The sequence below is a fragment of the Furipterus horrens genome, unplaced genomic scaffold, assembly GCF_987537825.1.
Source record: "Furipterus horrens unplaced genomic scaffold, mFurHor1.1.pri manual_scaffold_2, whole genome shotgun sequence".
Lineage (NCBI taxonomy): Eukaryota > Metazoa > Chordata > Mammalia > Chiroptera > Furipteridae > Furipterus > Furipterus horrens.
Window position 1 is genome coordinate 171401260 of NW_028327172.1, and position 26902 is coordinate 171428161.

General features: G+C 37.7%; 1 long non-coding RNA gene across 1 annotated transcript; it reads right to left on the bottom strand.

Moving 5' to 3' along the window:
• Window positions 1-1949: 1949 nt before the first annotated feature.
• LOC150019985 (uncharacterized) lies at window positions 1950-26774 on the bottom strand. The gene is made up of 3 exons (XR_016509314.1): window positions 26586-26774; window positions 26392-26479; window positions 1950-2179 (listed from the first exon to the last, which is right to left on the bottom strand). It is a non-coding gene; the product is annotated as an uncharacterized LOC150019985 (long non-coding RNA).
• Between the last annotated feature and the right edge of the window lie 128 nt (window positions 26775-26902).

Here is a 26902-nt window from a genome sequence, read left to right on the forward strand (position 1 = left end):
GTTGATTCTGACCAAAATTTTGGAAAAGTCTGATATTAAAGCTCCCAAACCACCCCAATTCTATGTTCTAGAAGAGCACAAGAGTGTGCCCAGGACCCTCATTGTCTTCTCCTTTCTCCTTTTCAAAACCTCACTTTTGATTTAGCTTCCACAATTTGACATGAATGATTAATAAAACTTACATCATCCTCTCTAATTTTAAAAAATGTATATTTGAACAGGGAACAATTCCTTTAAGTAAAGGGAATTGCAGGTATCAGTCAGTGGATGGAAAGAAATTATTTTTGTCAGTGGGCATTCCCAGTTCTCCTAAAGGGACGCCACATAGACGATTACATATTCCAATGACATATAATGCCAGACTTGTAATAACCCCACATTAGATCACATGAATCAGACTGAACTCACTGTTTTATGAAAAAGTGATTTTCAAAGTCCAAAATGAGCTATCACTACCAGACGACATCACAGTGTAGAATCCACTGGGATTAATTACACGAATTTAAATCTATGGCAGATAAAGTTCTGTTCTTTGAAATATGAAGAAAAACATTTGATCCTGATGGTTTTCATTTTTCTCATTTATTAAAAGAGAATCTTGGGCAGTTACAGCAGAGAATATTTAACAGTGTATTTTTTATGTGCTAAGAAGTTTCCTTAGTGCTTTCCATGTAGTAAGTCATTCAATCCTCACAGGGATCCTAAGAAGTTGGTACCACTATTATCTTCAAGTTGTCTTCAGATGAGGACCCTGAGGCAGAAGAGGTTATGACACTTGTCCAAGATCCCATTGGGTCTAAGTGGCTGAGCAAGTTTCAGATTCTGATATCAAATTACAGAGCCTGCCTTCTTAATCTACCATGAGCTATCAATCTCTTCCAGGACTAAGAATCTACAAGTCTTTTTCATTCACTCATGATGTACATCTTATAAAACAGCAGCAGCCCATGAAGCATCATAATAGAGAACTGCACAGGATACAACACCTGCATAATCAAGAAATTATGAAGAAAATTTGTGTCTTGTTTGTCCAAGTTTCTCTGTGTTATAACAATTACTTGAGAGAGACTTATTTAAACCTTTTTGTTTTCAGTATATTTTAAAGTTCTCTGGTGTTTGTGTTCTGGAATACTAAGATCACTAATACATCATCATTAATGTTGAAAGTTTTCCCTGCATTTTGCTGATGCCAGCAGAATGGATAAATTTACACATGTAATCTCAATGTGCATAAAAGATAGCAGTTACTGGGCTATGCAAGGTCATATCTAGGATTTGACTTAAAAGTCATGTAGGCCAGATTTTACATTACAGACTGCATTTTTTATTTTTTACTTGGGAAAATATTTTATTGTGGATTCAGGGCCTAAAATGAAGCTACAATTCAAGGAGTTAAAAATATTTGGATGTATTTTTAATGAGCAAGGAATTTCTACCTAGAAAGTGGGACAAAGTCTCTAAATATTAAAGGGACATTAATAAAGGTGCAAGAATTAAGCCTTATTTGAAGATCTCTATAAAGAATCCTTATCTGTAACCTAACTTGGATTTATGACTTCATCTTATGGGTTGATCTAAACAAATCATTTTCCTCCTTACTTCCCTTTCATTGAGAGATTTGGATTGCTTTTTTACAGTAAAACATTTATAGAACTCTCAACTATTAAAATTGCATGTTTACCAGACCAGATTAACCTCAGATTATGGAGTCTGTCCTGTGATATTAAAGGCTAATAATTAAACTTATTAAATGATTTTAGTCAATATTTTTCTTTTTTCCCCCTCCTTTTTATTGTTCTATTACAGTTGTCCCAATTTCCCCCCCTTTGCTCTCCACTTCCCTGCCCCCGCCCCAAACAATCCCCACCCTGTTATCCATGTCTATGGGTCATTTATACTAGTTCCTTGATTAGACCCTTCCCCTTCTTTTCCCCCTTCTTCTCCTCCCCCATCCCTTTCTTAAAGCACTTTGCAGGTGGTCTAAACTGGCTGGAATGGCAGGGAACTGGGTTCTGAAATGTCCTGGGTTTCTTGAGGAAGCCACTCAGTTCCTTTGAACATGATTCTCTCATCTACTAAACCAGGAGTTAGTCATCATCATCATTCCTTTCTGCAGTTGTCCTAGTGATGAGTTCACACATGGAACCACAGCTGTGCTCGTCTTGTTTGAGGGAACTGCCTAAAAAAGAAAATGCCATAGCCGTTAAAGTTCCTCAAGTCGAGCAGTTTTCTCAGAGTATCACTATAACAAGGTCATGATGTGGTTTGCTTTTGTGCCATCTCTTTCTACAAAAAATGTAAACTGGATATTTCTGAAAAGAATTTTTGATGTATGAATTCTTGTCTTAAAATCATAACATCTTTGAGATACATAAGCTATTATAAAACCAAGCTTAAATATACTAGTCTAAAATATAACCAAACATTACCAGGAAAGTTTTCAATAATCTCCATATTCAGTCTAAACTTGTTATTTATTTGAACTACCCTATTAGGTCAGCTAGTCTTCAGTTTACTGTGGTGTCATATTGACATTTCTTCCCTTAGCTTCAGATAATTTGAGCAGACTTAGGAAAAAATAAAAATAAATGAAAAAAAGAGAAAAAGATTACAATCCATCTAATAAAGGTCAGCTGAATGAATCTTCAGCTCAGATATACTTTAATAAGCAATCATTATTAGCATCTTGAATTCTGAGCAATTATTAAAAAATACAATTAATGTGACTCCAGCAAGAATTTTCATGAGTCATTCATTGGTGCTTCTGAAATGTGTTTTCAGAGTAGATTCACATTAGCAGGTACTATGTGGTTTGAGTACCATCTTTGAAGGAGAAAATGATCAACATTGCTCAAAGAGTAACCAGTTTGGAGCACTTTCACTGAAAAGAGATAATGCCAAAAATATTTCATGGGAGACTTGAAATATTTCTTTTTTAGCAATAACATTTTTACTTAGCTTCCTGAACTCAGGTTAACCTGATCCCACTTTTGGCAGCCTGTGTTTACCTTTTGCAGCCAATGAGTCTGTCAAACCTACCATTACCCATATCTTTCTTCTACCATTGAACCATATACACACAATGGCAGTGAAAAATTGAGCAATCCTGCCTCTGAGGGTTGGGAGAATTTCATTCTCCAGGCTGTGAGATGTATAAGTATTACGGACAATCACTAATGTTTCCCCCCCTTCTCATCTTTTATGAAATAATTATACCACTCAATTTCTAAGTTATGATTCACCAGTAAATGATAGTCCTTCTTTAGCAACTCTTCTGATGGTATTCATCCCTCTTCCACATTCTGTGTTTAGGCCTGGTCTAACATAAAATAAAAATGTAGACATTGACTTATCCTCATGCAGCCCTAATTTAGCTCTACAAATCATAGACTGCATGGTTAGACAAACCTGGCTTCCATCCCTGATTCTGACGCACTTGTCAGTAAATGTGATCTTTTAGCACATCATTACATGATAAAGTCTCTATTTTCTTGAATGTAAATTTGAGGTTAATTATAACTACCTTGAAGGATTAACCAATATAATGAGTGCATGTAAAGTAATTAATACGCAAAAGGCAGTCAATAAATAGTGCAGTTATTATATTACCACTGTCATTTGCTGAGAGAATTGCTCATAGTTGCTTATTTTAAAGACCTAAATCAAACCAAATCTTAAACCAGCTGCCATTGGTTGAGAGTAGCAATCAGCCATCTCAAATGTTCTACTTATTTAAAAGTATGAATATTTGTAGTTTTCCAGGAAGTTGTTAAGAAAGACAGACATAGAAAACAACATCCTCTTCTCTTACATGTTATTGCACCGCCATGAGGTAACTTTTCTTCTGATGATTTAGAAAACTTGTTACATGTATGAGAAAATAAGTGCTGTCATTTAGATATGCCAACCATCCCACCCAGAATTCTGACCTAGAAAGTGTAAAAGGTAATGACTGTACCCTAGCATCATGTGTCTAACTATAAAGATTAACAATATAAGGCTACACTACAATTTTTCAGTTCCTTTTTTAAAACTTTCAACACTCACTTTAGCATCCTAGGCATTTTCATATATGCTATCTTACTTAATCCTAACAATCCTTTGAGAGAGGTGTTATTATTCCCCCTCACAATGTCAGCTACTCACAGAATGAACTCTCAGAGGGAGGGGTGAAAATGTCAGACAAGGGCATTTCTCCTTGCCAGGTGACAACTATGAGCCATTATCAGCCAGCACTCCTAGTAGCTGGGGACTGCGTGCACTAGCCCAGAAAACAGGATGGGAATAGGCACCAGCAGGATCTACTATTCTCCTGTTTTGCAGGTAGTAGGGGAAAATGAGGAAAAGAGCATTTAAGTGATTTTACCATGCTCACATATCTGGTAGGGCAAAGCCAGATCCTAAATCAAACTGCCTTATTCCAAGTCAAGCTAAGCTCTCTTTTTACCACACCACAGCTGGTTTACTGAAGGATACTAGAGAAGTGTTGTGAATTTATATAAATCTCTTATGGAGTGGTAAGTTAGAAACATGACTTAATTAAGTGCATTGCTCACTGTAAAAAGTAGTAGTTCCTTTAGATTTATTTGTATTTTATTGGAATTGGAAAGCAAATCCAAGGGCATCTTATCCGTGTCATCCAAGATTGCATACAGCTCGATTTCAAGTCTTCTCAGAAATTTATTCCAACTTGCATCCTGTCCTTTGCATCTGACCTTAGAGATAGTTGTGTGCTTTTTTTAATCTCCTTGCAATAATGGTCAAGTTTAGGACTTGACTATACAAAACCTGATATTAAACAGGCCTGTTCTTATATGCCATATGTCCTATGGCTCCAGTGTAGATGACATCTGTGACCAGTCATTGAACTGTGACACCTATAAGGCATTACAATAGTGGAATGGCCAGTATTTCAATTCAGTAAATCAAGGATACTACTTTGCAGAGGCATAGGCTTGAAAAGAAAATCCTTGTTCTCAAGACAGTTTCACTTTTAAGGGAAACTTGGAGACATGTCAAGATACAGAAAATATTGGAGCGAAGAGGAGAAACATTTACTCTGAGAGAATTAGGAAAGGCTTCCTGAAAGAGAAAGCAATTAAACTAGATTTTGAATATTGAAGAAGAAAATTTCAGCCAGTAATGTCATTTGAAGGAAAACATGAATAAGAAAACAGGCTTAAGGGACAAAATTTGAGGGACAAACATTTTCCTCCAAATCAAAGTTCAGGAATGGAATAAGGAACTGAAGCAAGTAAACAAACATCTGAACCCTGATGTAATAGCATTAAGTTCAGAAACACGATGAGGGTCATATTTAGGCCCCAGGGGATAACAAATCTAAACAGCAAACTGAAACCTAGGGTCACAAGTAAGCAAAACCAGATACCAAACCAATTAAGATATGTAAAATCAACTAGGACCTAAAGATACCATGGGAAGTTTGGCACAGAGTCTCTTATCGGAAAGAGAGCTGCCCAAGAACTTAGGGAAGGTCATGACAGGAAGCAGAAATATAAGGGAGAAGGAAATAGTGACTCCCAAACCAGTAGAAAATCATTAGCAACAAAGGGCAAATGTAATTAGAAGGTCTCTGAGCCAGAGTTAACAGTATTAGCATATTTACAAATCAGAAAAGGGGCATTCTGCAGCTCAGCACAAATGCTTCTAAAAACAGTCTATCTGAGATCAAAAGGAAGAGAGATAGTCATCACCAAACTCAGGGAAAATGGGAAAATGTAGCCAGATAGCCCCAGCAAACAAGTTAGGGAAATTTCAAAGGAGAACTGAAGACAGACCTATAACCAGATCACCCTGAGTTAATTTTCACCTTCAGTTAATTTAGATAATGGCGTTAGATTGTAACTCCAGAGTATCCAGCATGGAGAAATGGGGAAGGAGAAGGAGGGGGAGCGGGGGAAGGGGACCTTTACTCGTGTTAGGATAAAAACAGCCAGCTCAATCTTTTCGCATGCACCTTTGATCTGGCTGTGCCCGGACCTGCAGATCTGTGAATAAACAACTGCCTCGGTTACTGCTGAAATCCTGTGTCCCAGTGCTTTATTGTGAGCGTTTCTCACAGAAGCAGGTCATCAGGTTGTTTTTGTTTCAACATCAGGGTCAACCTGAGGCTTAAAATCACAACTTGAACACCACAGCTACTTTTGAGGTGGGTGAAGACTTTTTCCCAGGAATCGCTTTGGAGAAGCAAGAGGACTCACCTGCTCTCATTCAAAGAACAAGCATACTGATTAGAGAAGCAAGGGCTGGTGCTGAAAAGTGCAAAAGGAAAGAGCCGTCCTCCTTGACATCTTAGTTCTAATATCAGATTAGCAAAGGCCTAAGACACCTCAGGTATTTTTTTCTTTTTATTCTTTAAAAATTTTTTTTTCTTATTTTAAACTGTTATTTAGCATATCTTATGTTCCTTGTGGCCTAGGTGTTATCACATCAGAACTGAAGTACTTTCAATGACCTGAATGTCCTAATGGGAAGTATTAAAGAAAGGAGAAAAGGAGAAGGGCAAAGCAAGAAGATGCTTAGGGTCAACATCAGAAGGCATTCTTTCCAGGAAGTGGAAGAGTCGGGACAACCAGACATAACATAGCTAAGCACTCATGATTCAGGGCTTTCAAGGAGTGAAGCAAGAGGGTTAGGGAGGAGCAGCAGGAAGTAACATTTCCAAGTGCCTGTTTGTAGCAGGCGTAGTGCCAATTATTTTGCATAATTGTTATCTCCATTTAATGTTCTTCACATTGCAAGTTGGTAAATTTCCAAAAGTCACTCAGGATAAATCACGCTTGGAGGGTATTGGCAATAATATTGTAATAACTATGTATGGTGCCAGGTGGGTATTTGAAATACTGGGGTAGGAGATCACTGTATAAAGTATATCATTGTCTGGCTACTATGCTGTACATCTGAAACTAACACAAAATAGAGTTGAATGTAAATAAATAAATACATAAATAAATAAAATGGAATCATTTGCTATTTAAAAGAAAAAATAAAATAAAATGAACAACCTAATAATATGCACTGAAATAAGAAATGTCAAAAAAAAGCAAATAATTTTTCAGCTACCTTTTTATTGTAGAATTGCAAAATATCTGGAACAATACTTTATTCCTTCAGAAACCTATAAACAGCAATATTACATATTTCATTTTTCTTTCAATTAATTCTTTTTGTGATTTAATATTATGGATATACTTAAAGCATTGTATTAGAAAATTGTGTGTGCACAAATAAAAGGCAGATTTTCACTTCTTTTTTGAAAAGAACAAATCATGCTTCCTTTTGCTGCATAAACTCAAATTGAAGTGTAGCTCAGCTTGGAATTTTGGACCAATTTTGAACCACTTAAAGGGTCTTCACTAATCTTTCTTTAGTCCCAGATAATAATTAAGAATGCCCTTAAAAGATTAAAAATCATAATATTATGTTTTATCTTCATACCATTGAATAGCACATACAACCTGACTTAAGGATAAAGACAGAATGTTGAAAATATATTATTTGTTTTTGTTTTTATTGGACTGTTATCCATCATGGCTCTAAGAAAACAATTGCTATAACTCTCCACCATCCTCAGCTTCCCACCTCTACCCCAACAGTTACGTACTTCCTTACACCTTCACTGCTTTCGTGTTCCCTTTGATACTTAGAAGCATTTGACATCCTATATATTTCATCTTTTCATTGGTTTATCACCTAACTCTCCACATTGCCCTCTCACACTAGAATGCAAACTCAACTAAGGTGAGTATTTTTGTATATTTTGTTCATGGCTGTGTCCAGCATCTGAATCCTGGAACATTGTAAGCATTCAATGCATATCTGTTAAATAATTCCCCATTTCACAACGGAAGCAACTGAAGCTCAATGAGATGAAAAACATTGGCCTAGATCTCACTGGTGAAAGACAGAGCTAGGACTAAAACACAGTTCTGTCTGCCTTTTAATGCTCCCTGACTCTAAGCTCTCAGCCTTTAATATTCACTAATTAATTCTACATGACATCAAGTGACTCTAGATTTGAATATCTAGTTGTTCAGACTGGAATATCAAGCTATCAACCTGATATCTCACTTGGAAAGCAATGGAAACCTCAAACATAACTTGTCCAAAATAAATAATGTTCATTGTCATTGGCAGACCAACAGTTCTGAGAACTAGGGACTGCCAATTGTCTTCCACTTAGGACTGTTATGATTTCTGCTATGGGAAAAGGAAAGGACAGGACCAGAGCTCCTTCCTCATAGGGTTAGGTCATTTGGTCCTTCCTTTGTTCTCCCTCCATTGAGCTCAAGGCTGTACTTGCTTGATACGACATCTGAGATGTTATTTCTGCAATTCTTAACAGTACACTTAAGCAAATTAAATTCCAGAAAGGAAAGACCTATGACTTATAGAGTTCACTGAGTTAGAGTTTTTACCAATGCATGGAAAATCTTTGTCTTTATGTGATTAAGACATATGAGACAGTTTATACCAGTTTTATAGATTTTATTTGAAAAATATTGCAAATATAAAAGTTAGAGAACTGATAAAAGCCTGAAATGGATATGTGTATAATTTTTTAAGATGCAGAGTAATTCTTTAAAAGAATTAGACATATATTTAGTTCATACTAATTAAATTAAAAACTCAAAGAGGCAGAATAGAATTGTGGTTTAAGAGCATATGGCTTTGGGAGGCAGAATGACTGATTTGAATCCCTGTGTTTAGTGGCTAACCCATAAAATTCAAATGAAAAGGGTAACTACCCGATGGTATTGTTTTGAGGAGTTAGTGTTTTAACACAGGTGTTATGAAAGTGTTGTCATTATTATTATGGGTCTTGAACTCTATATATAACAACATGACTAGAAATCTATTTCATTGATGTAATAAAGATGCTGCTTAAAACTTATAGAATAGTGGTTAAAAACAAACATCTGACATCAGATAACATTGGGTTGAAGACTCATTTCCAAATATCGCCATCAATGTGAACTTGGGACATATCTCGTTTTCACACCTCCTTTCATGGTCTAAAATATAATGCCAATTGTACTTACCTCAAAATATGGTTGTGAATTAAGTCAATAAACAATTAAGTTAATATTCATAGAGCCTTCAGATAGAACTTAGCACACAATTAGTACTAAATAATAGAGAACATTTATTCTTACCACAAATAAATAAAACTAAATTATCAGATGGAAACTGAAAATTCATTTTAAAGAATTATCTAATAATATGTAGCTTTATTCACTATCCCCAGCAAAAAAAAAAAAGAAAAAGTCCTTTTATATATATTTTTTAAAAGCCTCAAGCTTTTTATTTTTTATAGCTCTGTTCTGTCACCCTAGACTAAGGAAAGCCAATTGCCAAAAACACCACAACTGAAATTCAAGGATTCTTGATTGTATGAGTAGTTGTTCCTCAAAACAAGTTAAAATATTTATTTCCCTTTTTACAATTACGTAAATCTCATTCAGCACCTTGGCATGAAAACAATGTTCTTACATTTGTCATAGTAAACATGAGGATGCACATTTTGGAATAACTTAAGCAATGGTGGAAGTCAGAAAGACTAGATCTTCATCAGAGTGGACCGAATACTTAGAAATCTTGCCTAATCTCCCCCCCCCCCTTTTTTTTTTTTTCCCATCAGCATCCCTCTGTTGCTGTCTTGGAATCAGCAGACCTCCTTGGATTGTAACCTCACCCCTGCATTTCTCTGTCTCCTTCTCATCTGTAACATGGGAAATAATAGCCCTTCACACTTAGAGAGGAGCTAGGAAGAATGAGAACAACATAAAGCCCTTTGGCAGCACTGGGACACAAAGAAATACCATCACATGGTAGATATTGTTATGAAAGTTTGTCATAGGTCCAATTAATCTTCTGAAATGAATAATCCACCAATTCTTTTTAAATTGTAATCTAAATAAATGTCACCTTCCAGCTAAATCCTTAATCCTCCTTGGAACTTTTCAGTTATAGTTTCCCATCTTCAGAAAGGATGATGATAAATCAGAAGAATGTTTTAAAAAATATATAAATGATCGTTGTTTCAGAAAGGTTCCTCTGACCATAAAGTATTCTTATTTCTTTATGCAGAAAATTGCATTTTAGTAAAACACTTACCTAGGAGATTCTCAAATAATATTATTTATTGTGTATGAGCAGCCACTTATCCCAGCTGAAGCACAAGTATGAAATCACATTGTTCAGAATTAGAATCCAAGCCTGTCCTTGCCTATGGGGCTCTAGGTAACTCTGTAAATCCCAGGTATTTTATCTATAAAATAAACTAATAATCTATCTTTACAAGACTGATATGAAAAAGAAATACCTAGGACCACAAAAACGTCAGCATATTGTTGTTCCCAAAGCAGATTTTCAATACACATTTGAATTTTTACCCTTTCTATAACTTTTGCTCTGCTATAGTCTCAAAATTGAACAATCTAGACATCATTATGCGTAATCACATCAGTATAACAATTTAGAGCTTGCAAATTTTTTGTATTTAGATAATTGGAAACTGAGGTTCCAAGAACATAATTGTCTCTTGCAAAGCCGCTAAGGTACAGAATTAAAAAGGTAATTGACCAGCTCTCCAGGACCAGGTACAGCAGACTGCCCATACACCATTCCCACCATTCCCTCTTTCAGAGCCATTCATACAGCCATACTGGGGTGATCTATTCTTATTTTATCTTTCTTTTTTAAAAATTTTAATTTTTTTAGGGAATTTATTGGGGTGACATTGGTTAATAAAATTATATAGATTTCAGATATACAATGCTATAATAAAACAATCATCTATATATTGTACTGTCTATTCACGACCACAAGGTTAAGTCTCCTTCCAACACCATTTATCCCCCCACATCCTCTTCTACCTCCTCCCACACCTTTTTTCCTCTGGTACTCACTATACTGTTGTTTACATCTGTGAGTTTGTTTGTTTGAGTTTTTTGCTTAACCCCTTCATCTTATTCACCCAGTCCCCCAATTAACCATGCCTCTTAGAACTATCAGGCTGTTCTCTTTCTCTATGAGTCTATATCTATTTTGTGTTTATTTTGTTCATTAGATTCCACATATAAGTGAAGTTATATGGTACTTACTTTTCTCTGACTGGCTTACTTTATTAAAAAAATACCTAGGAATAAATTTAACCAAGGATGCAAAAGACCCATAATTGGAAAATTATAAGAAGCTGAAGAAAGAAATTGAAGAAGATACAAATAAGCAGAAACATATACCATGTTCATGGATAAAAAGACTATCTAATGTTAACATTATTAAAATATCCTTTCTACCCAAAGCGATCTATAGAGTCAATGCAACTTTATCAAGATATCAACGGTATATCTCACAAAACTAGAATAAATATTCCAAAAATGAATATGGAACCACAAAAGATTCTGAATAACCACAGCAATCTTGACAAAGCAGAACAAAGTTGAAGGAATCATGCTACCTGATGTCAAACTACAATACAAGGCCATAGTAATCAAAACACCATGGTACTGACATAAAAGCAGACATATTAATCAATAGAACAGAATAGAGGGCCCAGATATATACCCACACCTTTACAGTTAATATATGACAAAAGGGTGATTTATTCTTCATGGAGCAGTTTTCATAAATAAAAGTGTCCTAGGGTTGTAGAGTATTACTTTGGCTTAGAAAATTTTGACAAAAATGTTTAAGACCAGGTTTTAAATTGCAGGAGTAAATCATATGCTCTTTCCTGCCCTCATCCTTACTTTCTCATAATGTGTCTTCCATACAATTCTTGGGACTAACCCACTTTGTGGCAGACACCTAGCCTATCTCAAGTGTCATGAAGCATCATAAGATATGATCCCTTCTGGGGTCTGTCAAAGTAATTAACCAAGCCTCTACTAAATGTGATCAGTGTTTTGTTTACAAGGGAATATTAATTGTCTAGATTAGTATTGGGCACATAGTAGTGCTCAGTCTAGATTATTTTAATGAGTAAATTCTACTTCTCATGAGTAGGCTTCCAACTGACTTCACATGAAATCCCAGATAACAATGAATTGACTCTCAGTCTAAACTACTACTAAATTTAGAATAGTTGTTCAGGAGTTGTCCATATCATGGTGTCTTCCCATTTGGACTGTAAAGGTCCAGGTCAAGAGCTGGGTCTTTCCTCTCAAAGGAGGAATATCTAGCATAGCATATATTGATTACATGAATAACTCCTCTTTGAGAAATTACTAAATTATTAATTCAATTCACTTTTTTAGTTGTTCTTCCAATAACTGCCCTTCTCACATACCTTCTACGTAGTTCACTCACCTCCTGTTGTAATTATTTGACCACACCTCAGAATTAGAGAATGGGAGAGCTACCCTGAGGCATACACTCATACAGCCAAAATATTTTCAATTGAAATATCAGAAAAGACAAACATGTTCAAACCCTTGTTAAATAACTTCTCAGCTAGTCGTTTCCTGTGAAAATTATTGCATTGGGCAGTACGACTACTAAAGGCCATAACCATAATGCAAATAGTGTTCTTTAAATAATTTTTTTCCAGTAAATGTGAGTTCTGGAAGAGCAGGGTCTTGATGGGTGCACTGAGCACCTCGGTGTGCGACTAGCATGTAGTAAGCTGAAGTAGTACATGGTGGAGAATCAATAACCATTTGTTAGATTGAATGCACTTTATTGTGGCCCTTGTAATAATGTTAATATGATAAACATTATGCTATAGTTAATAGTGCCCAGGAAGAGAAATCAGGGTCTTGATTACCACCACCAAGAAACTTTAAATGAGTGACTTCTCCGAATTCTCTTCGCTTAGCAGAAAATTGAGAGTTGGGGTAGTTACATTTTAGGTCCCTTCCATTTGTAAAATAGCATCCCTTTCCACCTTCACCTAGGATAATTTAACACACCTTACCCCAGGGCGCACCAATTTTCTTTGGTGATTGATTGGAAAACTGTTTCTGGTAGAAATAGGGTGGGGACAATAAAAGTGGCCCCAGAGTTGGTCACTGAAACTTCTCCCTGGAGTTTACATATAGTAATTTCATGATACAGAATACTACACCAGTCCAGGACATTTGGGATGGAACAGCTAGTCCATAAGAAATAAATTTTTAGTCTTTGAACACTTTCTTTTTAGATCCTTAGTTAGTGTCAAAAGAACCACCTTCCCCAATCAGCCCAATGAGGACAAACACCCTCTGCCACGAGAGCTCCCTGGATGGGTAAAACTAGGTGGCAGAATACTCAGGGAAAAATGAAGCCATCCAGCTGAGGACAGCCTGGTGGAGGATGACAGAGCTTTGGGGTCAGCATGTTCATCCAGTAAGGCAGGTGGAACTCAGGGACTGTATGTAAGACCCTGGAAACACTTTTTACCAACAATAGAACCAGGAGACTATAATTCTCCTCTTGTGAAATACTCAATTTTTACTGGATATTATTTTATTTTAATGAAACTTCTTTCTGATGTATTAATGGTCACTGCATTTTTACATTAGAAAGTCAGTGTTCAGACCCTACTAGTCAAGAAGAGAGTTTTTTGAATAGGAGCTTGAATGAAGTGGTGTGATTTCACCCTCAAGTTCCAGGCACCTCAGTTCCCAAGTTTAACTGTTAATTACGATTCTTTATGTGAACCCGGGGCACTCTGAGATGGGAGAACATAGGAGAGAAAGGGCTAGACATCAGTGAAACCCCCCCCCCCCCCAGGCTGCCCCGGGGCCTCTCTCACTTCCAGCCCTGCTTTGTAGAGTCTTGGTCTTGACCTTTCTGTGAAATAAACATTTTCTGGCTCTAGTTTATGGGAAAATTAGGAAAACTAAACACTAAAGTAAGATAATATTAACCATAGTCTATTTAGCACAAAGAACTTGTCTTCAGGAAATTATTTTTCATGTCATATTTGCATAAATTTGTCATGGACCTGCCATATCAATAGAAGAAGGAAAACAGCATGACCTTGAGTGTGCAACATCCTGTTGCCCTTTGCAGCCAAGGTCAGGCTGTTCCCTCTCTTGCTTTACTTCTGCTCCTCTTAGTGCTCTCAAGGCTGGCAGATCCGAGGCTGCAGATGATTACGTTCAAAATTGTATGTGCTATGAGTGAAGAGCCTCAATTGTGCAACATCTTATTTGGCTAATATTTCAGTTGCTTGAGTCATAGGCATGACAGGGGGCCTCATCCCATGAAGCAGCATTTTCTGAGTTAGTGCAACTGAGAAGGAAGTTGTAGATAAAGGTCAAGCACAGCAGATACTCAGAACCATTGTGTGACTCCACAGCCTTATTCTATCATGCAGATTTCTCTCTACTTAATTCAATGACATTTGTTCCTATAAGTTTAACTCAAACTTCAGACTTTCAGAAACATATCCCAAGAAACAATATGAACAGCACCTTGTATTGAGCCTTTTCCTGCCCTGAGAATCTCCCACCAGGAAATAATAACACTGTCATCTCTTAATTAATGAGCAATTCAATGCCTCTTAAGTGCCAAGCAAATTGGGAAGTGAATTTCCTGCTGTTGACATTCCAACATTTTATAATCTCTTCGATAAACAACTTTAAGTCTGCTGTTCACCTCAACAATAAAAAAAAAATTTTTTTTTTTCCTTAAAACCAAACAGGTTAAGTGTATTGACAAATGTCAGTGTGATGAGTTATGTTCCTAAACTATCAGTGGGTCTACCTCAGACTGCAATTTTTCAAAAATCCACTGAAAAATCAAAGAAGTTGAGATCATGAGTCTCCACTTTTCTTATCATGTCCCGTTGTTTGATGTTATCATAAAATGACTTAAACTAAAATGTCATTCCATTAATTGCCCAAAGACATCATACTTGAAAGAGATATATGTTTACACCCTATGCATAGATGTCTTGCTTGGAAGCCTTAACTATTGAAACTGTACCTCAGTCTTTTTCCCTAAAAGGTTCTCTCGATTTATTATGCACTTGCTGGGTTCAAAACACCACTATGAAAGCTGTGAGAACATATATACAAATAGAAAGACATTTAAAAAAAAAGATAATAAAACAGAAAATTATAATAACTATTTCTCTTCAAAACTCAGCTCTTCAACTATTTCTTCTAGAATTCCTTTTCAGATCTTCCTCCAAGCCTAACACTCTCCTACCCCATCCATATAAAGAGTTATACATTATAAACAACAATCTTTATCTGTCTTGGTTACTTTTTTAACATCTAGGTAAACTCCTTAAAGATAAGGGTCAAATGGGACAACTGTAATAGAAAAACAATTAAAAAAAAAAAGTTAAGGATCATGTGTACTTTCATTCCCAGTGTCTAACCCAGACCCTGAGTAAGGCCTGGCAACATCCTTACGTATTGACCTGTCTGTATCCTCAGCCATAGTATGAGCTCTTTGGTAGAAGGAACTGTCTTCTTTGTGCCTCTCAGAGTCCTGCTCAGAAATTTGATGCTTGACATATACTTATAGAGAGGGTAAACCAAAAAAATGTGAAGCCTCAGAACTATGTCCCTATCGAGGACAAGAGGGAAGTGCACAGTCTTTATCCCACAAGGCCTCTGACAAATAGCTGAAAAAACTGCAAAGAAACTATAAGGAGGGACAAGCTCAGGAGTCCAAAGTGGCTTCTGCACCCTATTCCACTGCCTTGGTCACACATTTCTCTGTTGCAAAGTCACAGCTGTTGGCCTTGTTCACCCAGTTGGTCTTCCTTTAAAGTTAGGCAAGGAAGCTCATACACTTTCTTCCAACTATTTTCTTCTACTCCAAAGCTGCTTTGTCCCTTTATACTTTTTCTCAGGAATGCTAGGGGTTGCTTTCCTGTTGGCTGCATTACTAACCCTTTATCTCCGAATCTCTACGTGCTGAATCACAGAGGAGTGAGGGAAAGCAGAGAGCAGTTCTGGAGGGAAGTGCTGCCTGCAAGATAATCAGGTCTTTCACAGGACTCAGATTAACAGCCCAGTGGTCTGTCTCAATTTTGTCACCTCTGCCTGTATGAACTCAATTCCAGAAGGAAAAAAGAATGAATTTTAAAGACTTATCATGTTGATGATGAGTTTCGTTTCAGACCAATTCATGCTGATGCACCTAAAGGCATGCAGCAGAGAAAATTGTTCAGGCAGATAAAAGCAAGGGCCTCACAGCCACAGAGGGAGGTGGGTAGTTCTGCCCTCCATAACTCCTTAGGGAGAGATCAGAATCAACACCTCTCTGTATGGACCACCAGAGCTCCAGAGTTCCTTGTTCAAAGCCAGACAGCTTGGGAAGTCTCTTGCAAAATTTTATGGTTAATGGCTGAAAACTCTGTGTGTACATTAACCTTACACACACAGAATTCTGTGATCCTCACCCTTGGCAGGACCTTCCCAGGGAAGGTCCCCTGTAGTCGCCTCCCCTCTCACTACGATTTTCTTTATACTTTCTATTTTTAAAAATTGTGAGATGTGTCACATTCACAGAATAAATGAAAAAGAATGAATACCTATGGTTTAAAATGTTATAAAGTGCACAAATGTGTAATCACCACACAGATCAGAAAATAAGACATGACCAGAACCTCCTTCCCACTCCCAATCCCTCTCTGCCCCTTTTGATTACCACTTCTGGTATTTTTGCTTTGCTTTGTTTTGTTTTGTGTGTGGGTTTTTATTTCTTATTTTTAATTTCTTTTTTGTAATCATTCCTTTACCTTTCCTTATTCCTCTATACCTTTACCACTTATGTGTGCATTCCTAAGCTATGTAGCTCATTTTGCCTGGTTTTGTAATTTATAAAAAAGGAATTATTCTGTTTGCATTTTTGGTTTCTCAATTCTTTTGTTCCACAATATGTTTGTGTGATTCATCCATGATATTCTGTGCAGCTGGAGTTGGTTTATTTTCTTTGCCGTTAATGATTAAGAGCAGAGACTCTAGAGCCAGACAGCACAGATTCCAATCCCAGCTCTATTAATGGTGTGTGGCCTTATGCAAATTATTTAATCTTTCTGTACCTTTGTTCTAATTTTCCTGGAATTGATCTGGGGATATAGTGTGGATGAGGGGTCTGTCATAGGTGGACCTTCTTGGGAAACAGTCTCTGATGTGGTGGTTTGTATGCAAGTGACTTACTGGCAAATGCTTTCAGGAACAATGCCCACAAAACAGTGAGGGAAACAAGATTGGACAGAGGATGAATTTGAACTTGAACTTGAACCATAGAGCAGATTCAGTGGAGGATTCAGCAGATCCCATGAGGAATTGTGAAGCTGGGATGACTTTTCTGTGATGCCCTGTATTGATAGATTTGTACCTCTGTATCAACCAGTCTTTAAGGTGGACCATTCTTAGGGAAGGAACAAAGCCTTGAGCAAGACAGCTCTTAGGCCCAGAGAAATTGCTAAGGAAGGATTCTGCTGTGAGCTTTCAGCTAGCAATATTCCTGGCAGCTGGGGAATTGATGCCCCATCCTGAAGGGAAAAATCTGGGCAGGCACCACAACATGTAATAAGGAGTCCAATTTAATTTTTTCCATACAAACAGTTAATTGTCCCTGCACCTTCCTATACCAATATGCATTACTACCTCTCTTATATTAAATGTTCATGTAGGAATCTATTTTTTTTTCCATGGTCAATTATCTAAGTACAACAGAACACTAATAGAACAGAAATAAGAAGAGATGGCTTGACCTATTAGATATCAAGAATTTCTATGTTGTTCTTGGCCCTTTGACAATTTCTCTTTTCTCTTTCTTGTACATGAAATATTCTCACCTGTCTTGTTCGCCTAGGAAACATAGCTTACAGCTCATTCTTCAAGACTAAGTGAAATGTGATTTCCCCTCAGAAGCTCTCATTAACCTCAAGTCATTCTTTTTTGTGTGTGATTCTCCAGAATATCAAGAGCTATCTCATAAGTTGTGTAGGTTAAGTCTTAAGTCCTATAGGTGTGTGATCTTAGACTAGCTAATCTCTATATACTTCAGTTACCTCATAATTTCCTCTAAGCCTTCGATGTATAATGTATATTATATTACCACTTGGCTTTTATAATATAGATAATAAACTTTTTATTTTCCATTCTAAATGATGAGTTCCTTCAGCACAGGGATCATGGACCACTTACCTTCGTACCTCTCTCTCCTAGCACACAATGTCACCATATGGATACAACAGACATTCAAATCAGTACTGCATATAGTTCCTAATATGAACTCCAAGTAGCACATTGATTTACCAGAAAGAATGATCAGAGACATTTATACACAAATGTCTTGCTTCTGGCAATAAAGCCCCAACTCTGAGTTTAATTTAAAATCATAAAACTCAATTTTTTTCTTAATTCAAAGCTCCATATGTCAACAGCTCCTTTTCCTTAACTGAAGGACTCCCATTACCACCATCACTGCCATAAACAGAATCTCATATTTCCCTGTCGACCAAGGGAAACTGCTAAACTGAAGAATAAGAAGGAGGTGAAGAGGGGGGAGGAGAAAATATAAAATATGGCAATACCTTTTCCCATAAAACTTTTTTCTAAGATGTTAAACAGGGTATTATTTTAATATTCTGACTTTTTATTTTGGGGCTTGTTTATAAATATCTGAGCAACCCCAAGGAGAAAAAAAATAAGTAAGTGCCAGAAATGAGGTTAAATATCTAGAAGATGTACCACATAGCAAAATGAATGAGTATGCCAAAGGTAAAACTTCTGCTTTACCCTGAAAGCCCAAGAAATGTTTTTGACATTCAAAAAAATATCTGTCTGATCCCTGCTTTCAGGTATCAGGCATTAGAAATATTGAGGTCCACTTTTTAAAATATTTCTGGATTTTTTTAATTTTGAATTTTTGTTTGAACAAACAGAAAGCTGAAACTCTGAACTGTTTCAAAAATGGATATGTGTAAACTATACTGGTCTATGGTAGTCACAAAATAAACATTTGGTGAATGACTCCATAGTGTGGTTTTAAGCACCAAAGACATCAAATGGCTGAGTCATTTTGGATTTAACTCAATAAAAGAACTTGTTAGGAAACAGGACCTTCCCCTGCTGTCTGCCACCCTCATTGATGTCGAATGTTAGGGGAGCCATGCTACTATCATTGGCCATCTTCTTATACTGAAGAAGATGCTTTATTATTTATTATGACTTTATCTTGTCAAGTTTGCCCTGGCTGGTTTAGCTCAGTGGATTGAGCGTCGGCCTGCGAGCTAAGTGTCGCTGGTTCGATCTTCCAGTCAGGGTACATCAGAGAAGGAAAACTCTGACTCCAAAAAACCTCCGCTGCCTTGCGGCATACCTCTTCAGGGGAAAGGCTAAGGGAGTAAACCCCGACAGAAAATCCGGAGCCGGAGTCCCTAAGGCGGTTTGACGTTGTAGTCAACACCGGCAACTCCTGCGGCGCACCTGAAGCCAAGCTGTATCGACTCCGTCTTTCCCTTGGACCCTTCAGCTGCGAAGAGAGGGGGGGTCTGCTGCATGGGCAACAGCAGACCCTCCATATTACCCTGCCCAGGCTCTGTAGCTTCAGCGTCATCGCAAGATGTCGATTCAACACGGGAGGAGACAGATACCATGTCACTCCCAAGTCGGACTGCACAGCCATTCTTGGCGGTGCAGATAGACTCTGAAGAAGCTACACCATCGTCTCTCGAGACGGACGGCTGCCGACGATCTTGTCAAGTGATGATAATAACAGGCTCAGTAGAAAATAAATTTACTGGAGTAAAATTAAAACAAAGTTCTTTGTTATTTATGGAAAGTTCGTTGGGAAAGTAGATGTGAAATGAAGCCGGTAGAGATGAAGTCCCAAGCCTTGTTCTTCACCTCGGCTGTGGAAGGAGGACATGGAGGACGAGCTCACAGGGCAATCCTCAAGGCAGGTCATGCGGCTCAAAAATGAGCAGAGGTGAAGAAACTCAGGGGCTACAGAACTGTCTGGGCCTATTCACAAAGTTCAAAGTGTTCTCCTTTTGTTATGAGGCTTATATTGTGAGCCACATAAACTAGGAGCTTTTTCTTTCCCAGAACAACCTGTCTTCCTTCCAAGAACCATTACACTGAGTTCATGACACAACTCAGAGAAGCAGAATGTGTTTCTGCCTTTGGGGTTTAATCTGCTGGGTAGCTGTTATTTAGGTGATCCTATGACACTGCTCAGAACCTCAGGAGTGTTAGTAGGTCAGCGGGATTAGGAAAGTAGGCTAAACTGGCCGCAGTCATGCAAGAACAGGCCGAGGGAGTTGGCTATTGTATTCCTCCAGGCACAAGTGAAAGAGTGCATTGTTAGTCCTGCCATGTGCAATTTTACTAAACACATATTTTATTTCCCTGAACACATATAAGCAATCAGAAGAGAAATTCTGTAACCCTCCACCACCACATCTACCAGCATGCTTGTATCTGAACCATACCTTCGGTTATAATGAATCAACTGCCCATGCCCCTATCAAGGCCAATTCCTCTACCTTTGTATGAGATCCCTTTCACTCAAGGTCATAACTCCAGCACCTGGCCTTCTCTGTTCTGTTTTAACAACTTTCTTTTCTTTCTACAGCTATGTTCTCCAATTCAGTAACCACCAATACATGCAACTACTTAATTAACAACAGTCAACATTTAAAATTCAATTCCTCAATCATATTAGCCATATTCCAAGTGCTCAATAACCACATGTGATTAGTGGTCACAGTGTAAGATAGCACAGTTATAAATAATAGAATATTTCTCTCTATTGAGAGTTCTATTGTACAGTACTCTTCTAGAAGTTTATTCTTATCTACATATAACATTTTGTAATCTTGCATCTTAAAAAAATGTAATTAAAGAACTATCCTGGCCTCTCTTCTCCTCTGGGTACTACTCTACTCCTTTATTAACACTTACAGAACAATTCTTCAAAAGAGGGTCTACATTGGCTTTCTTAACTTTTGTTTCTCTTTTGAACTCACCAAATTAAGATTTCCATTCTCACTATTCCATATACATTTTTTTTTGTCAAAGTCACCAAAGACCTGTTACTAATTTCAATCGTCTATATCAGTCTGCATCTTAATCAGCCAGAATCCATGAACACAGCTGATCTGGAAGCATATTTCTTCACTTAAATCCCAGGATACCACTCTGTTTTGATTCCCTTTCTACTCCCCTGCTGCTCTTCTCAATCTCCATGAATAGATCCTCTTCATTAACTTCAGGACTCCATTTGATCTCTGTTTTCTCTCTCTGCATCCACTCCCTTAATAATCCCATGCAATCTCATTGCTTTAAATATCTTCTTTATACTCAAAAAAATTTTTTTAAGTATATCTTCAGTCTAGACTTCTTTCTAAACTCCATCCTCCTTATCTAATTGCTTCTCACAATCACATAGGCATGCCTAAAAAGCATGTCATTGTGGCATGCCAAAAATTAATCTCCTGTTTTCCTTTTTAAACACAGCACTGCTTCTCATTAAGTTTTCCCATTTCGGTAAATATCTAGTGCATTCTTCAGATTGCTCAAGCGAAGTCTTGATTTTAGTAATGACTTTTCCCTTTCACCTACTCCCTCATCCAATTCATCAGCAGCTCCTATTTACTCTCTACCTTGCATACATATATCTAAAATTCAGCCACTTTTCAGTTCCTTTTTTGCTGTCACTAAAGTCTAGGCCACCTTCATCTCTCACCTGAAGAATTTCTAAAGCTTTCTTTTCCCCCCTCTTTTTAAAGTATATTTTGTTGATTATACTGTTATCAATGTCCCATTTTTTTTCCCTTTTGCCCCCTTCTGCCTGGTTCCTCCCTTTCCCTTCAGCAATCCAACCCCCTTCCTTAGTTTATGCCCATGGGTCATGCATATATGTTCACTTGCCCCTCCATTTCCTATACTGTTCTTAACATCACACTGCTCATTTTCTGCACACCAGTTATGCTTCTTAATCTCTGCACCTTTTCCTTCGTTCTCCTCCTACCCTCTCCCCACTGAGAACCCTCTATATTATTTCCATACTGTGATTCTATTCCTGTTCTAGTTGCTTGCTTGGTTTCTTTTTTAAGTTCATTTGTTGATATTTATGAGTTTGTTGTCATTTTACTGTTCATAGTTTTGATCTTCTTTTTATTAAATAAGTCCCTTTAACGTTTCATATAATAAGGGCTAGGTGATGATGAACTCCTTTAGCTTTACCTTGTCTGGGAAGCACTTTATCTGCCCTTCCATTCTAAATAATAGCTTTACTGGATAGAGTGATCTTGGTTGTAAATCCTTGCTCTTCATTACTTTGAATCTTCTTGCCAGTCCCTTCTTGCCTGCAAAACGTCTTTTAAAAAATCAGCTGACAGTCTTATGGGAACTCCCCTGTAGGTAACTCTCTTCTTTTCTCCTGCTGCTTTTAAGACTGTCTCTTTATCTTTAACCTTTGGCATTTTAATTATAATGTGTCTTGGTGTGGTCCTCTTTGGGTCTAGCTTGTTTGGGACTCCTTGTGCTTCCTGGACTCATATGTCTATTTCCTTTGCCAAATTTGGGAAGTTTTTCTTCATTATTTTTTCAACTAAGTTATCGATTTCTTGCTATTCTTCTTCTCCTTCTGGCTCCTCTAAAATTTGGATGTTGGTATATTTAAAGTTGGCCCAGAGGTTCCTAAAGCCTCTTCTGTCTTTTTTCAATTCTTCTTTCTTCATTCTGTACTGGTTGATTATTTCTTTCTTATGTTCCAGATCATTGATTGGAACCCTAGTTTCCTTCCCTTCACCATTGGTTTCACGTGGATTTTTTTCATTTCACTCAGCATAGCCTTCACTTCTTCCCTTATAGCATTTGCTGTACTCAATCATGTCTGCCAAGTTTGTGAGCATTGTTATCACCAGTGTTTTGAATTCTGCATCTATTAAGTTGGCTATGTCCTTGTCATTTAGTTCTCCCACTGCAACCTTGATCTGTTCCCTCTCTTGGGTCATAGTTTCTCTCCTCAACTTGCCAGCCTTCTCTGTTTGCCTCTGTGTTTTAGTAGAGCTCTTGTACTTGTTACTTTGTAAGGGGTGGAGCCTTAGTATTCACCAGTGCATGGTGACCCATTTCACCACCTTGTGGCACTGGATGTGGGGGAAGGGTCAAAGAGGGAACAATGCTCCTTGCTCAGCACTCTCCCCTTTTCCATCATTTCCCAGATGTGACTCGTGCCCTTCTAACTGTTGCCCTTGTGATGGTTCCCAGAGTGGTTGGGTTTGTGAACATTCTAGGACCCGAAGGCCTCTAAACCGACTTGTGTGAGAGACTGGCAGTTTCTTCCACTGCCCCAGCCCCCACTGGTTTTCACAGCCAGAAGCATTAAAGCCTTATATTCCCAGCACTTGGACCGTGAACTGCGTGGTCTTCCCTGGGACTGGGATAACTTCCCAGGTTTCCCTCCCAGCTTTTATAATGTGTGACTGCTCTTTTCAACAGCTGGCTGCAACCACTGCCTTCCTGCCACTGCTCCCACCACCACAGCTGCCACACCTCATCCTCTCTGCCTGAGTTCTGTCCTGCCTACCTGTCTGGATGAGTATTGCTTTCTTATATCTTTGTTTGTTGGACTTCCATGCAGTTCAATTTTCTGGTAGTTCTGTTTGTTTTTTGTTTTGCAATAGGTGTAATCCTTCTCATAATTGTAGAAGGAGGTAAAGTGTGTCTACCTATGCTTCTAACTTGGCCAAAAGTCTCTATAACTTTCTAATTGATCTAATTGGTCTACCTACTTTTTTTTTCTTACACCCCCCTATATTCTATATTTAATTGGCATATATTCATTATGAATGAATGAAAGAAAGAAAGGCTTTTGTTATGATAAGTCTTATCATGTTACTACTCAGGTCACTATCTCCAGAGGCTTCCCGTCTCACTAAGATAAAAATTATTTTTAAGTCCTCTCAGTGGCTCTTAAGTCCCTACTGTAAGGACGGTGTTGCTCAGAGAACCATGAGGACACAGTGAGCAGAAGAAAAGAAGTTTATTGAGGGAAATTAGCAAGCGAGGAGGAAGCCATGCTGCGAATGGCCCAACTCCAGGGTCCTAGGGAAGGAGGGGGCTGTTTTATAGGGGAAAGAAAAAGGCACTATTGAATTCAGTCGTTATCGTGCAGCTGATCAAGGCCAAATGGAGCTCTGCTTGACACTCCTCACTATCATGGGAAACTCCCAGACAGCTGCAAGCAGGTGGTGGGAGCGGGGACGGCATGGGAACCGAGGCTGTCACCTACATGATCTCCTTTCTCTGACCTTAGCTTCTGTCACTTTCTCATTTTGGCCTATGCGTGCTATTGCAGTCGTCTTGGGCTGAACTTGCAACTGCTTGCACTTCCTCTGCTTTGCGTGACCTTCCTTGCTTCCTTCTGTTCTCTGTGCAAATGAACCTCTTCAAAGAAGCCTCCTGACTACACTATTAAAAACAAAACAAAACAGAAATTCTCCAGCACTCTCTAGTGCTCTTACCTCCCCAGGGTATTTGAATTACTAATTCACTCAGTCTGCCAACACACTTTTCTTTTCAAAATAAGCCATGAAACCATCAAGATTAAATAAACATTTTACGAGGAAACAGCAAATAAAGCTTCAAATAAGTATCATACTTTCTTATTTTGTCCTTCTCTTATCATCTACAAATCAGCTTGGTCTATTATTACTTATCCAAACATTGGTTTTTTTATTCTAATGTTCACACTAGGACTCCTGGGCTTTCACTTCTGTGTGTTGCTTGTAGGAAGTGGCTTCTGAACTACTCACTTCTCTCAAATGTAAATTTAACCCATTATAAGTAGGTTCAGTGTCACTTTGTCTTCTAGTGTATCTGTGCTTGGGCATTTTATATAAAATACATATTATTTAACTATAAATAAATTTCCCTCTATTTATCCCCCATATCATGGAGAGGGTATTATATTGAGACCCATTAAATGATGTGTACAAAGATATTGTAGTGCTTCTGCATTTCATTTTTGCATGTTAAGGAATAGTATAAAATAATTCTTATAATAAGGAGTTTAGATATGTATGATTGTAGACAACTGACCCAAGCTAATTTCCTCCTATAACAGATGAGGAAACAGAAGAGACTTCCAAAGATGACGATATTGGCAACAGAAGAAAGGCTGGCACAGGGAAGATATGGAGTGATTTTCATTTACTCCTCTTTTTCTATAGACGATTGCTTAAATATGGCTCAAATTTACAAATCATTGATAGAACTTGTTAAAATATCCTTCTTGCCCAAGAATATTTCTTTTAAAGGAAAAATTTAATCTTAATTGGATTCTCTAAAATTACATCAATAAAAATTTAACCCTAATTAGATAGCCTAAAATCTCTTTAATTAATCATTTTACAGAAGTCTGTAATTTAGGAGACTTGACCTTTTACAAAAAGCAAAGTTTACCAGCTCACAAATATAACCTTTCAAAAGACCATCACAAGGAGTTATAGTGTGCTGTTGGTTTTAAGTGTCTGGTTTTTGTTGATTGTTTGGTTAAATCACCCTGCTGACACTCTTGAATTTCAGTATCAAATATACTTAAAATGCTTATATTGTGAAAATGTCTTCAATCCCCATAGAATAGCTCAATACTACAGTCATGAAATCAACATTGCACAGAGAGATCTACAACATAGTAGCTTTTCAAATTTAACATGTGAATATAATAGTCTCCACCAGACAGAAGTAGCAAACTAAGCCTTAGATTATGGGTTAAAATGTATTTTGTTTATTAAAATAGTATTAGTAGTTGAGACCAACATCATGTGCAATAGGTGAAAGTCAGCTTCAAAACAGTTTGAAATAAGAATTTATCTTAGGTGATAATGAAAGTTATCATTGACTTTCACTTCCTGTAAATTTATAATTTTATTTACTTATCATCAAGTAGATTGTGTGCTGTGTTCAGATATGAGTGTTTTCCACAAATATTGTCAGCAATATTTGAGTGCTACAACATGAATCACAGTACTCTTTATAACATTGTTAGATATGTGCCTGGTCTCATAGCAACACTCATTTGCTTATTAAGCAAATATTTTTTTGAACACTTTCTGTGGACTCGTTTCTAGAAATACAGAGATAAAGTTGATGGTTTGACCTTGCCTCATGGAACCATCTGTTCCTGAAGAAGATAAAGCTGTGTCTTTCACCTGTGTCCTTCTCTATGATGGCTTAGTATGAGGCTTTTCATAGTACGTGTTTGTAAGATTGAACAAAAGAATAGCAAATAGAGTTAAAAAGAAAATAACAAACATGCTGTTGATAGCAGGGCCCAGCAGGCCTAGCCTAGGCCAGAGCCTGAGAGCCTCAACTCTTTTTTTGTATTCTTTTTTTCAGTTTCTCATAATTAAAAAAATAATAATATCTTGAATAGGTAGTAAGAGAGTCTACGTACCTCTCTCTCTCGGAGATATCAAAAGAGGCAAGGAGGACTTCCAGCCAAGATGGAGACCTAGACAGACATTCTGCATCTTCCTCTGCAACTAAGAAGAAATACAACTATTTCAAAACTAGAGACAACCAGAAGTTCCAGAAAAATCAAGCTGCATGGAAGTCCAACAAACAAAGATATAAAGAAGAAATACTCACCTAAACATGTAGGAGGGGTGGAGCCGGGGCGGAGAGGATGCGGTGCAGTAGCAGCTGTGGTGGCAGCAGTGGCAGGGGCAGGGGCAGCAGCTGCAGCGGCAGTGGCAGGCTGGCAGAAATCGCACTCATACATTTTAAAAAGTCAGGAGGGATACCTGGGGAGCACTCCCAGCACCAGACTAAACTGCGCAGCTCATGGTCTCAGCGCTGGGGAAAATAGAGCATCATTGCTTTTGACTGTGCAAATGAGTGGGGGTTGGGGAGGAGGAAGAAACTGCTGGTCTCTCAGCAGAGTCCGCTTATTTAAAGGGCCCCCA